We start from the raw sequence: 14724 nt of genomic DNA on the forward strand, positions 1-14724 counted from the left end.
GGCAATTCAGGGATGCTCCCAGGCTTTGAGACAGTAACATCCACAGCAAAATATTACTAATAGGTTCTATTTTAAGAACTTGTTAATGTAAACTCTTTTTTTTTTGTTGTTTTTGCATATCATCTCATTTATTCCACAGCAGCACTGTTAGGTAAATACTACTATTATTTCACAAAAGAGGCTAATGACACACATTGGTTAAGTTGTGGCTGGAGGGTCATATTAGTTACCCTTTTTTTTGTTATGAAAATATGCAATTAAAGCAATTTAAAGGAGGAAAGATTTAGTTTGTCTCAAGGTTTCGGAAAGATTGCAGTCCATCATGGTGGGGAAGGCACGGTTGTGGGAGCATGGGTGTATAAGGGGTACCTCCATGATGGCGGGCTCGAAGCCGGAGGAAGCCTCCCATGCAAAGGTCTCCCCTGGAGACCTACTTCCACCAGCCAAGTCCCACCCTGGAAAGGCTCCACAGCCTTCAATACATCACCACAGGCTGGGGACCAAAGCTTGGAAGGCTATAAGCCTGTGGGAGGGCATTTAAGATTCAGATACAAGGACCCATGGCTAGAAACAAGCAGACTGAGACTTGCGTCCAAGTGGAATTTCAAAAGATCAGCCGTTTGCCATCATGTTCTATCACACGTCAGTATGGAGGCGTCTATGAAATAGCTGATGATGATAGCTGTGCTAGGATGAACTGAAATGGAGGAACGAGGAAAGCAGGCAGGGGGCCATTGAAACAATGTAGCTATAAACAGTAAATCAAATTACAGCTTGGGGAGTGGTAATGGAACAGGAGATCCAGACGTGAAAGGCAGCACTTTTCACATATCCGCAGAAATGACTGGTAGGAAGGTGAGGATGGGGAGGGAGGACGCATCCCAGATGTCATGGGATTCCTGGTATTGCCTCAAACATAATTAGGAAAGTCAGCATAAGCTGGTGACTTCGATGGGTAGATTACAAATTAGATTTTAGACTTGTTGAAGCTGAGGTTGGAAGCAGACAATAGTTCGGGAAACAAATTGGATTGTCTCTCAAGCCTTGGTGGCTATTACAGTCCAATAGTGTTTGTACACCTACTATCTATTTTCCAATTTGGGTAGTGTATCTCTTATATGTTTTTAATTGTTCTGAGAAGTCTTTTTCTTGTTCTATGAGAAAAACAGTTGTAGTTACTGTGCTCAAGACTGGAATCTTTTCACTTAATTATGAACTGGATCATGTCATTAAATTACTATTCTGATGTCACCTTAGGACAGGAAAATCCAATGGATGACCAAAATAACTATGGGCTCTATGGGGTATTTTGTAGTCACAGACTAAGTGGCTGGTATCTGGGACATTTTGGAGGCTAACACAACAGTGGTGATGAAGGAAGAGTCTTGGCGTTAGTATCAGTTTGAGCTGTGGCTTTAAGAGACTAGTTCATGCTACAATCATCTTCGAGGAAAACTACTATTTACCACACTCATGACTCACGCATGTTGAAGATAGACATTAGTAAATTACATTGACGTTTTCAGATAAAAGGTGCTAAACAAAGATCCAATTCTGCCCTACCCTAGGCCAACTATTAAATCTCAACATGTCATTACCTAATAGTATTAAGCAAACATCTCACAAGGACGTGACATTGTGCTGGACACGGGGCAAAGCATATTAGGTAAATACATTCCCACTGGGAACTTACAAGTGTTTGTATATACAGCTAAAACTGTTGTTAGTATGCTTTATTAGTTACTTAATAGGAGTATGCAAATAGGTCCATCAGGAAATTGTCTGCATTTTATTAATCTAGCATCTTAAATGATTATATTTCATCTTAAATGCTAATGACATTTATTTATGATTGTGTACCTTCCATTTTAGTGCCTGTGAAAGTTCTTTTTAGCATATCAATTGCTTTAAAAGTTAAACCACTGGACTTTCGTCCTGATCTGCTTGCAAATCTAAACCTCATTATCCCAGAATGAGATAAAGTGGTCCATTCTTCTTCAGTGCCGTTGTGTCGTTCGCATTAACGCAATGGGAGTTGCGCAGGCATATTGAGAGCAGAAGGAACCCTAATTAAACAAAATAAGCCTTTTGGGTGACACCCTATGTGATCATTCTTTATTGTGATAACTAGGAGGAAATCAAATCACCCTACCGTGTTGGGCAGCGGAAAACAAGGGCTCCCGAATAATCAAGATTACACAGAGTAGGCAGGGAAAGCGACGAGAAGCAATCAGACTTTGAAAAGGAGGTAGCCATCCATTTTCATATTAATTAACTCTGTACAGGCCCCTCATCCTTCCACGAACACATACTCAGAAAACAGAGGGATAAACAAACATCCGCAGACAAGCTTGAGAGCTGAAAAAAATTATATTAAAGTCACAGTGCAAACCAGTTGGCATGCTGGGCAGCCAGCACCTCATTTGTCTGTACTCGGCCCATCTGATGTCTTATGTGGGACCCTTCTGTCTCAGGTTCCTCTTTTAGATGAGCAATAAACACTAGGCAAACTGTCCTGAGTGGGTTTGATTCAAATTCAATCTGCATGTAACATTTTAGTGATTATCCTTATAGATATCTCCATCACTATTATCACTTGTCCCATTTATATATTTCTTCAAATTCTCATGTCCACAATCTATCCACATTATGGTGCTACTTTTCCCCTCTTGTGCTCAGCTGCAGACTAACAGAAACTCAGATGTATAACATGCAAATGTATAAATATTATCAGCTATCACACCACTGAGTTTAATGCAAGTCAAATATCTGGATATTACAGCCTCTTTTTTGCAATTCTATGACAAGCTTGAACACTACTGCTCATAAAGAGTGCATTTCCAGCCAACACCTGTGACAGTAATTGCTCCCCCCCCCAAAAAAAAAGAGGTGAGGGTCATGGCTTTTTCAACTTGAATTTAAAAAAAAAAAAGAAATTAAATTTGGACTTAGCTTGGAAGGAAATTGTCAATTAACAAAATGAAGAAATAAAATGTTTATGATTCATCTTATGAAAAATAAAGCAAATGATTTTCTAAAGACTTTTTTTTATACTTAATTGTGGTGTGTGTGTGTGTGTGTGTGTGTGTGTGTGTGTGTGTGTGTACACACATGTGCATGCTTAGTTGTGAACTACTGGACTTAGGCTGTGGGAACTGAACTTGAATCCTCCACGAGAGCAACACAGGTTCTGAACAACTGAGCCATCTGCCCGGCCCCCTAAAGTAAACAGTTAAAGATGAACTTAGAAGAGAAAATCCAGTTACAAAGAGAAAACTGACCTGCCCTCCATGCTGACGGGGCTTCACATCTGCTTCTGTCCCTTGCAAGCAGGGACAGCCATGGAGAACAGTGGCTGACTGCGTTTACAGCGGTGAGCAGCCTTTCATAATACACTGCTGGTTTTCAACAGTCATACTTCTCACGGCTCAGTCTATGCAGCTACTTTAGCCTGGTCACTAAGCCTCTCTCAATGTATTTCTGTATCTAACTGGAAGCCAAATTAAGAACTTTGGCCTTCATTTATCATTGGAGATTTCACGTTTCAAACAGCTTGAACCTCATGAAGCAAAGCACCTAAACTCTAGCCTATGGCTGCCCTTTTGCCTTTGGGGAGATGACTACCAAAATTTCATTGGACCCGCTGAGTTAGCAGGGCTGCCCTTCATGCTCATAAAGTTGAAGGGCTACCCAGATGTTTACAGCCACTATCTGGAAAGAGGTAATGACAGGCTGCGGCCACATTACATTTATTGTACATGAGACCTGAAACAGCCATTATGGGATCAAGGCAGGGAGGACAAATGCACCACACATGCCGTGCCCCTGGTGACTTGAGTATTCAGTCTCTATCTAACCCAATTTAAAAATCAAGTCAGAATGTATCTTCATGAACAACATCAGGGCAGCTGCGTACTAAGAAATATCTGGGTCAGAACCCATCCACACACTCTGCACTGAGATTGTACTTAAAAAGGAAGGGAAGAAAACAAAACAAGAAGCCGTTGGGGGAGTCTATTCTCGATTTGTATTCAGCAACAGAAAGTTTGGTCTTCCACCCAACGGTTAAGTAAAGCTTGCAAACAGTCGCAGTTCCGTTTGGAAAGGGGTGACCCAGAGCATATAAAATATGAATGAGCGAATGATTTGAGCAACGCCATTTCTTCCTGTACTTTATTATGCAAACTGTTCAGGTGAAAGAAAAAGCACTGTGCCCATTTGAATTACAAAATAGCAATTCTGGAAAAAAAAATGAAAGAGAGGAAGGGAAAGTTTGTGGGCTCCAGGTGTGTCTAGCCTGAGACAAAGGGTCTGTCTGGAGTCAATCCAAAGATGGGAAACAAGGAGAGATGCCTGTAATTTCCTAAAGGGAGATACTCGAGTGGGCATCAGGTGCAGGAATGAAGTGGGAAATGCAAATCCAAACCACAAGGTGACGTCACCTCAAACCTCCAGCACGGCTATTAAAAAGGATTAGTGGCAAGCCATGGTGGTACACACTTGCCATCCTAACACTTGGGAGGCTAAGGAAGGAGGGTCTCACATAGACTGAACCCTTATCTCAAGTGAAACCATACAGAAAACAACAGAAACCATTACTGGCAAAACTGTGGAGAAATGTGAAACCTTGCATACCGTTGGTGGGAAGGTGAATCAGTGTAGCTATTATGGAAAATATTATGAAGATTTATCGCAGCATTGAAACTATAATACCATATACCATATCAAACTATCATATGATATTCAGGCTGAAATCCCACTTCTGGAAACATATTTAAAAGAAATGAAAAGAGTACATCAAAGACAAACTATTCCTCCACGATTATTGCAACACCATTCATAACAGCCAAAGAACAAAAATAAACCAAGCCTTGTCCAGCTGCTAAGTGGATAAAGGAAATTCTCTCATTCTCTCTCTCTCTCTCTCTCTCTCTCTCTCTCTCTCTCTCTCTCTCTCTCTCTCTCTCTCTCTCTCACACACACACACACACACACACACACTACTATTTAACATTCAAAAAGGAGACACTCCTGCCATTTGCAATGTGAGTGGGAATTCCCGGAACGACTGATTGGAACTGCAGTGATGTGGAGGAGTTGGAATGTTGTGGGTCTAAAGTCTAATTATAACTTATCTTTGGTTAGCTTCAGGCCCCCAAATAACTAGTCCTTGCCCACTTCTGTGTCAGAACTAACATTTCATGACTAATAGATGAAAGAAATAAGTTAATTTATTAACTTATCACAGCATAGATCTCACCAACTCAAAGCTAAGCATGCCATCACGCAGCATCTTAGGCCTATAGGAAGACCCCCCCCCCCATCTTGCTGTAACTGCCTCTCTAACATATCTACCAATTTATTTTAAAATTGCTTTGATTATGACTTTCATAAAACTGTTTCCACATGGGAAGGTGGAACCTGAAGTAACCTAGCTCCTTGTTTTCTGGCCCAGGTCACTCAGAGTTGGTTCTCAAATAAACTCTATTCCTTTTGAGGTGAGAGTTGTGTCTGCCTTGTGCCTTGTCGGAGACAACATGAACAAGCCTGGGAAAGGTTCTCACATTAACTGAGCCCGGCACAGAAGGGTAAGCACCATGGACCTCACTCGCAAGTGCAGTAGAAAATAACGTAATTCACAGGAACAGAAATGGTTGTTATCAGAGGCAAGGGGGTGTGAGGGTTGGGATGCTGTTGTTCAAAGGACACACCATTTCAAGAAGGTGAGACTAGCAACTGTGAGAGAGGTGTTGTTATAGTTAGTTAGGGTTTCTGTGGCTGTGAAAGAGACACCTTGACCACAGCAACTCCTGTAAAGGAAAACATTTAATTGGGGCTGGCTTACAGTTTCAGAGGTTCAGTCCATTATCGTCATGGTGGGACATGGCAGAGTGCAGGCAGACATGGTGCTGGAGAAGGAACTGAGAGTTAATACATCTTGATCTACAGGCAACAGGAAGTGGTCTGAGATACAGGGCATGGCTTGAGCATATATGAGATCTCAAAGCCTGCCTCTTCAGTGACATACTTCCTCCAACAAGACCATACCTACTCTAACAAAGCCATGCCTCCTAATAGTGCCACTCTCTATGAGCTTATGGGGCCAATTACATTCAAACTACCACAAGTGTCTTCATATACCCAGAAAAGATAAGTGTGTGAAGTTACACATGTGTTGGTGTTTATCTCTATCTCATAATATTTCTAAGAATTAAAACATGTTGTATATAATAAATATATGTAATAATTTGTGTGGTCTTAAATCCATAATAAGAATCAGTATCTATCAAGTCAGGCAGTCTACAGACAACTTGCTTACTTATATGAACCACTTCACTGCAGCATCACAGCAGCATGGAGGAGATATGAGGGATCAGTGAAGGCCACAGAGCCTGCAAGGGACAGGTTTTAATTAGGATCAGCATTAGTTCTCTCATAGTACCAAGTGTGCTATTGTTTGTGGTAGAAATAGCATGGATGGCTATGTGAGTGACAGTTCTAAGACATGTACATCGTGACTCCTCTGTGCAGCATTCCCCTAGTTAAATAAAGCAGTATATTTCAGAAAGAAATGAACAAAGTGTGTCCCTTAGTGCAGGCAAAACTTAGAAATGAAAAGTTGAAGATTCTAGGGTTTTAAAAATATGGTCTTTATGGTTTATATATTAGGATAAAAAAAAAAGAGAGTCCTAAGCAATGTCTGAAGCTGAGTGAAGAAGAAATGATACAGAACATCTTAGTAGTAGATAGGATGGGTGGAGCTGATACAAAGATCTTCAAATCAATGTCACCACTCACCGTAGCTGCAGACCATTACTCCAGAATGTCTAACTCAGCTGCAACGGGGCTCTGTGTACTATCCAAACTCTCTGTGTACTCTACAGGTGGCTTTTTGTTATAGTTGTATGTGAAGTTGGTTAACAAAAACCTTCTTAGATTCCTATGCTCCCCGTCCCCCCAAAATAAATAAAAAGAAGAAAAGGAAAGAAAGAAGGCATAAAGTGAGCTGGCTTCTGTGTCGGTGTCCTCCTTTCAGATAATGTGTCTTCTGAAAATTCCATGAAGCTTGGGCAGACGCAGTCTGTTAGGTTGGCAGACAGGTACAGGGTGAGAGGATGCCAGCCCCTCCTCCGTTTCCCTATGACACCTACTGCGGTCTGGAATCATCTCAACGGCTCTGGGTTGGGCATGTATTCTCCATTCTCTTCCCTTCACTAGGATGTAAATCCCAATGGCTTGGATCCTCGTTCAGAATCGTTAGCCCAGAAGGCACTGCTCTGTACCAGAGCTGTCGTGGAGAATGCCGCTTTGCTCCCTGGGTACTTCAGAGTTAAAAACACTTTGTATGTCGATGTGACATTTTCCTTGTTTTGTATTAAACACACCAAAAGAAACTCACATTTATCTTTGACTTTTCCTTTCTTTACTGTGACAGGAAAGTGCCATAATAGCCAGGACTTCACTACTATCCATCTAGTTTCCAGGATAACACCTCATGTAAAAATAGGACTTGAATAAATATTGTTGACTAAACAAAAGAATGATTATGAATGTATTTGACAAAGATGAAGTAGTCAATAAATGTTATTAAATGAATGAATATGGTTGAACAATATTTAAAAAGTAGACAAAATTTAAACACCTTCCTAACAGCCTGATACAGACTTTGTTAATCTGCCGGGAACAAGCTAACTAGACACAATTCCTTTCGGACAAAAGCCTAGAAGAGGTATAGGGAAATGAACTTCATGGGCCGGGGAGATAGCTTAGCCAGTAGTGTTATCTGCACAAGCATGAGGAACTGAGCTCAGATCCCCAGCACACACATGAAAAGAAAGGCACACACCTATAATCCTGGCACTGGGGTGAGAGAGACAAGGATCCCTGTGACTTGTAGGGTGTTTGGTGTAGCTCAGTCAGTACACTCCATGCTCAATGACAGACACGACTTCAAGAAAAAATAAGGCAGAGAGCAACTAAGAATATACTGGGCATCAACATCTGGCTTCTAGATGTTTACTCCCCCATACAATCCATACACACACACCACAATGCACAACAAAACATGTGCACATACACCACAGGTGCACACACATGTGCATGTACACAGACACACACAGACACAGATACACACACACACACACACACACACACACACACACACACACACGGAAAATGAACTTACACTTCAAGCCTTTCACTTGGTGTCTAGAACATTGGTTTTGTACAGTGACCTAGACTCTCAAGAGAAAACAGCAGAAACTGTTATATAAAAGGATTGGTTAGAAACATGAAGAATTTCATTTGAGGACTACAAGAGATTGACAATATTATTAAAGCAATCAAGAAATCAGGAGGTGATCTCTGGCTTTTCACTCTAGGTGACATTACTGTGGCCGAAGGATATTTGGGACTGACAGCATGGAACTTGTCTACTGAAGGGTTTGAGCTTTGTTCTTTGATTGCTGGAGCCTTGACTGGCCTTTCTGTAGAAGTGTCTTCAAGAGGATGATACCTAAGGAAGCCAAGCAAAAATAAGGAGCCATCTTGATCTGAGATAGATCAGTGGGGACCCCAAGTCCCACACCAGGGTTTTCCTCTGAATACAAGCTGCTTTTGGTAAGACAGTTTCCACTGATGACCAGATTAAGGAGTTGCTAACTCCACCATCAGCCTTCCTTCCAGCCTTGCAAATGCAGGCTAGAACCTAGTAGATGCATTGCCTTCGTGCACTGACTGCAGTGAGCACACCAGACATGTTTTATGGGCAGAGAGTAGATGAATTCTTTGTGCACGTGTATATCATCACTGAGCCAAGAGCATGTGTCAAAATCCTGGGCTCTTTCTCAGCAGCCTTCTGTGTGCCTGCATGAGCCTGCCTTTTCTGTCCAAGCTTTGATCCCAGCATGCAGATCCAGAACGGGAACACTATCCTGTTTGCCATTTCCCTGTGCTCAACGCAAGTCTCAGCAAAGCCTTGTTCAGATGGTGTCATTTGCCTCCTAGTGATTTCTATCTCAAGCGAGAGAACCCTTGGATGAGCTGGTAACACTAAAAGATGGTAACATGAAAAGGAGCTGCACTTTATCTTTTTCTGATTTCTGTATCAAACGGAGTAAAAGGTTGATAGCACATGCATGGAAGGTCTCTCTCAGCAGCAAGTAAACAGAGTTTATAAGGTAACAGCGGAAGTTGGAAGGTTCTGGAGTTCAGCATTTTCTCCACAATAACTCATGGCCCTTGGAAGAACCAGACTTGACTCATGTAAGGAGGTAATTTAAAATCAGCAAATCATAACAATATACAAACTAGAAGATGGGTGAAAAGACGAATGGAATTGACCTCCCATAACTTTCCAGCAGGAACAGGGGTGGGTGAAATTAATGAATGAACGCTTCCACTCTGTATGATCAACATCAGCACAGTCAAGACACTTGGCTCTTTAGAAGCAAGAACAAGGCCACTGCTATCACATCCCAATTCTAGGATGAGGAAGGGGGCAGAATTTAAGACCTTCCCCCACCCTCCTTGGCCAGGTGTCACTGCCCATGGAGTAACTGTAGAAGCTACACCAGAGCCCATGTTCAGGAATGTGTTAGAGTAGTACAGACAACGGAAAAAATAATGCATATTTAAGTCACATCTAACTCTAACAGAACCTTAGAGCAATCAATCTTTTTTAAATAAGAAAGAAACTAAGTCAATAGCATCTGAGCAACAGATGAGAATTAAAGCAAAATCTGTTGGCTAATGGTAACAGCTTTTGTGTTCTTTGTTGCTGAAAGCGAGCATGTAGCAGCAATTCCAATATGCTCACCAACTCGGATGCAAAAGGCTATGGAAAACAGTTGCTATTTTTATACCGAAGATGAAATCTAATACCACCTCTCAGCTCTTAATTTTGCTATAGCAGTGAAAGGGAACAAAAGCCAAGGTGCTGTGTGTCTAGAGGATCCAGAGCCTGTGACTCTAACACGTGGAAATGGGGAGCAGACTGAGGTAAAAGGGAAGAGCTGGCCCTGTATTGTGAGCAACAAGTACCTGGAGCTGTGTAACGAAACACACAGTCAGGATTTAACTTGGTGACAGTCTCAGAAACAGGCCATGTGAATCTCCGAGAGTTTTCATATTTACAGATTATTGCAGGTAAATCATTTTTATAGTTTTTTCTTTAATACCCCAAAGAGGAAACTTGTCCTTATAAATTACTGTGGCATTGTAAAAGCAGTAATAATACTTATGATAATGACCGTGCTGGCTTCCGTTGATACTGTAAGCAATTAGTACAATCTTAGTGGCTTGAATAACACATATGGATGAAAATTGAGGGGCTAGCCAGAGGGAAGCCATTTCCTTGTCCTTTCCAGCTTACACAGGCCGCCCATTTTCCTTGGCTCATGCTCCCCTCCTTCCATTTCCACAGCCAGGCACGCTGCGTTTCTTTGCACCATCTTTCCTTATCATGTCTTCCACTTACATTTGTAAGGCCCTGTGACTCCACTGGGCTCATTGAGGAAACTCAGGACAATCCCCTTTATCTCAGGGCCAGCAGAACAGCCATCCTTCTGCCTTCTCCAACCTTAATTCTCCTGTGTCAAGTACTAGGGATTAGGGCTTGGGCCTCTTTAGGGGAATTTTGTTTATTATTGAATATATATTACTTGTAAAGCGTAGTTCTAAATAGATTATATAATTGATCAAATATATTTCTTACATTGGTAGTAGATCCAATTATCATTCTGTTTTCAGATGAAGAAACTAAAGTGAAGGAGTTAGAGTGCCCATTGTTCCCTAGCTGGAGAGCGAAGGGGCTGAGATTTAAATCAGAAGTCCTCATGCAGAGCCTGAAATTGCAACCATTCGACTCCACCACTTCACAGACAAAATTCTCACATAAATACTGTTATAATTATTGGCAACATGCTCACATTACAAACTACAATTTCATTTCCTAAAAATATTTTATGTATTTATTCACCTTAGTGTTTGCGTGCATGGATGGTGTCCACTCATGAGTGTATGTGTATTCACTCATGTATGTGTGTGGTAATATATTGTGTACCCCAATATATTGTGTACCCTAATAAACTTATCTGGGGATCAGAGGACAGAGCCAGCTACTAGATTAGACATAGAGGCCAGACAGTGGTGGCACACACCCTTAATCCTATCACTCAGGAGGCGCAGAGATCCATCTGGATCTCTGTGAGTTCAAGGCCATACTGGGAACAGAGCCAGGCATGGTGACACACACCTTTAATCCCAGCACTTGAGATCTCATGCCTTTGCTTGGGAAGCACACACACCTTTAATCCCATGAAATGACAGTATATAAGGTATGAGGACACAGGAACTAAAAGCAGTTAAACTGAGACCCTTGGGGGTGAGGACTCAGAGGCTTTCAGTCTGAGGATTTGTGGAAACAGGATTGGCTGAGGAGTTGGTGAGGTGAGGTTGGCTGTGGCTTGTTCTGTTTCTCTGATCTTTCAACTTTCACCTCAATATCTGGCTCCATTTTTTTTATTAATAAGACCACTTAGCAATTCGTGTTACATATGTGTGCATATGTATACGAGGGTGAGTGTGTGCACACACATGTGGAAGCCAAAAGGTTGATGGTGAATGCTTCCTTGATTGCTCTTCACCTTACATATACAGACAGGGTCTCTCAGTTGAACTCAGAGCATGCTAATTTGATTAGTCTAGCTAGCCAGCTTGCACTGGAGATCCTGTTGCCCCCAGGGACCACAGGTGGGCTACCCTGTTGTGGAATAGAATATTTGTTTAATGAAGTATTACATTTGTATTGCAGAATAGTTGTTTAACTATGTAAATATGTTTCATTTGTTTCTGCTGCAATTGTTTAACTATGTAAAGATGTGTTGCTGTTTCACCTTGCCTGCCTAAGGCTCCTGATTGGTCTAATAGGCAGAGGAGGTATAGGTGGGGTTGGCAGGCAGAGAGAAAGGGGAAGCAAGGCAGCCATGGTCCAGCCAGACAGACAGGGAGGAAGCAGGAAAGCAGGATGGACAGTATATAGATGAGGTAAATGAGCCTTGAGGCAGCACATAGATTAACAGAAATGCATTAATTTAAGTTAAAGAAAAAAGTTAGCTAGAAATAGGTATAAGATAAGGCTGAGCATTCATAATTGATAATAAGTCTCTGCATCTTGATTTGGGAGCTAGTTTGTGGTCCAAGAAAGTCTGCTGCACTACCCTGCTCAGGGTTTATGTGGATTGTGAGGATCTGATCTGGTCTTCATGCTGACATCTGAGCCATGTCCCCATCCTCAACTGCCTATGACATCTGATGAGCATAATAATGACACTTTGGACCCCAAAACTTAGGGTAGCAAAGGAAGGGCAGTGTCTAGAACACCCAGAGCGAAGACTCAAACAATGGAAAGACAGATCTTACTGAGAGTCGCTAGACTGCAGTCTATTCCAAAGTCACACTGAGTAGAATAAACCACTTCTTTAGACTGAGCTCCTGGCCAAAACCAGAATGTGGCCACTTGTGCTCAGTGTTACAAGTTCAAAATTAACTTAGAAATGGACGAGTTTCCAAAATATCAGGAGGTTCACAGTAACCAATCAAAAGAGGGCCTGTCACCCGAGACACCATGGTGAGGATGTCCCTTCTTCTGTCCCTGTAGAAGAAAGCTGTCTGCAGTGGACATCCACTGTGTGTCCCTTGTTCCTCTTTCTTCATCCTTTTCTTGTTTATAAAGCCCATCCCTTCTGCTTAGCTTGTCCAACTGTCTGTCCCTCTTCTGTAAGTGAGACATGGTACTGTTGACAAACCCATAACAAAAGACTTGATCTTTAAATTAAAAATCTTATTCTTTGATTGTCCATTGATTTCTAGGGTATTGGGCCTGCTAGGATGACGCAAGAGACTGAATGAGAATGGCCTCCACAGGCTCACATGCATGTTTGAATGTTTTGTTCCTAGTTGGTAGAATTATTTAAGGATTAGGAAGTGTGTAACAAGGGGGTGGCCTTTGAGGTTTTAAAAGAATCCTGCCATTCTTACTGCTCTTTCTACTTCCTGATTATAGTTTGGTTTTTTTTTTTTTTTTTTTTTTTTTTTGTTTTTTCGAGACAGGGTTTCTCTGTGTAGCTTTGAGCCTTTCCTGGGACTCACTTGGTAGTAGATTCAATTATCATTCTGTTTTCAGATGAAGAAACTAAAGTGAAGGAGTTAGAGTGCCCATTGTTCCCTAGCTGGAGAGCGAAGGGGCTGAGATTTAAATCAGAAGTCCTCATGCAGAGCCTGAAATTGCAACCATTCGACTCCACCACTTCACAGACAAAATTCTCACATAAATACTGTTATAATTATTGGCAACATGCTCACATTACAAACTACAATTTCATTTCCTAAAAATATTTTATGTATTTATTCACCTTAGTGTTTGCGTGCATGGATGGTGTCCACTCATGAGTGTATGTGTATTCACTCATGTATGTGTGTGGTAATATATTGTGTACCCCAATATATTGTGTACCCTAATAAACTTATCTGGGGATCAGAGGACAGAGCCAGCTACTAGATTAGACATAGAGGCCAGACAGTGGTGGCACACACCCTTAATCCTATCACTCAGGAGGCGCAGAGATCCATCTGGATCTCTGTGAGTTCAAGGCCATACTGGGAACAGAGCCAGGCATACATTATCTGTTGATCTTAGCAAAGAAGGATAGAGACTGGTAGATCTGCTAGGGAGTTTTAGAAATAAAGTCATGGAACGGGTACCTCTACCTTACTTCCTGCTCCTGCACCAAAAAAAAGAAAAAAAAGAGAGAGTGATACAAGAAAATACTCTGAGAATTAGGAAGTGACTTTATGAATCCTGCTTTGGGAGCAGCAAACATTTTCTGATCCTTTCCCTTGACCTAAGCAGGGCAGCATGCTTGAGGGAGTCTGGCATGTCCTTCTGGGTAGGAAGGCAAACTGGTGCTCTGGAGAAGTCTTAGGAAGCAAGGTTGGTGTGACCTCCATGCGGCAGGGGGAGGAGAGGGAGAGCAACCAGAACAAGCTGCACTGGAGTGATTTGGAGGGGTGAGGGTTGGTGACTGAAGCAGGCACAGGCCAGGGAGATGCTGCTGCTGCTGCTGCTGGTGCTGGTGCTCAGGTTAGTGCCTTCTATCAACGTCTAAGAAGTCTGCCAGCTTGAGTAAGGAGACTCTAGGCACACTATCTGAGGTCAGGGGCTAAGGGTAAGTGACCCTTAGGAAGTCAGCCATGGAAATGATTTCCACCAGTAGCAACTGCTATACTAAAGATCTTCCTCAACCATCCACAAAGGTGTTCCTGAAGGACCTCTGGTAGGCAGTTTGTACCACCTAAACCAGTTAAAACACCCTTCAGTTTAACACTGCCCTTCCCCTGCACATGGTTCCACAGACAGGAAAGTTATGCCCAGGGAGCAGGTATATTCTGGTTTACATTGAACTAGTTGTCTAAGCCTCTGTCCAAATGACCAGAAATCAGCCAGATCACCGGGAAACCAGAATGTGGAGTGACAGTTTCTACAGAGTGTTTCTTGGAGGGCAGCTGTACAAGAAGAAATAAGTTGTGTTCCGTCTGTGTGCTGCTCAGCACTCTGAGCTGCTGAATCTGCTGCACGTGATATCTTATCTCCCAGGCCCATGGGGCCCACCGGAAGGAATGATGTTTGTCTCAGTCTGAAAGGAAGGGAAGGAAGATATGGGAAAC

The 14724-nt window shown here is 42.1% G+C and overlaps 1 protein-coding gene across 1 annotated transcript in view; it reads right to left on the minus strand.

Annotated features, from left to right (window-relative positions):
• The window catches only part of Pard3b (par-3 family cell polarity regulator beta), a 965008-nt gene that overhangs the window by 273072 nt on the left and 677212 nt on the right, over nt 1–14724 (minus strand). The gene's annotated exons all lie outside the window — the stretch shown is intronic.

This window comes from Peromyscus eremicus, chromosome 13 (genome assembly GCF_949786415.1).
Source record: "Peromyscus eremicus chromosome 13, PerEre_H2_v1, whole genome shotgun sequence".
Lineage (NCBI taxonomy): Eukaryota > Metazoa > Chordata > Mammalia > Rodentia > Cricetidae > Peromyscus > Peromyscus eremicus.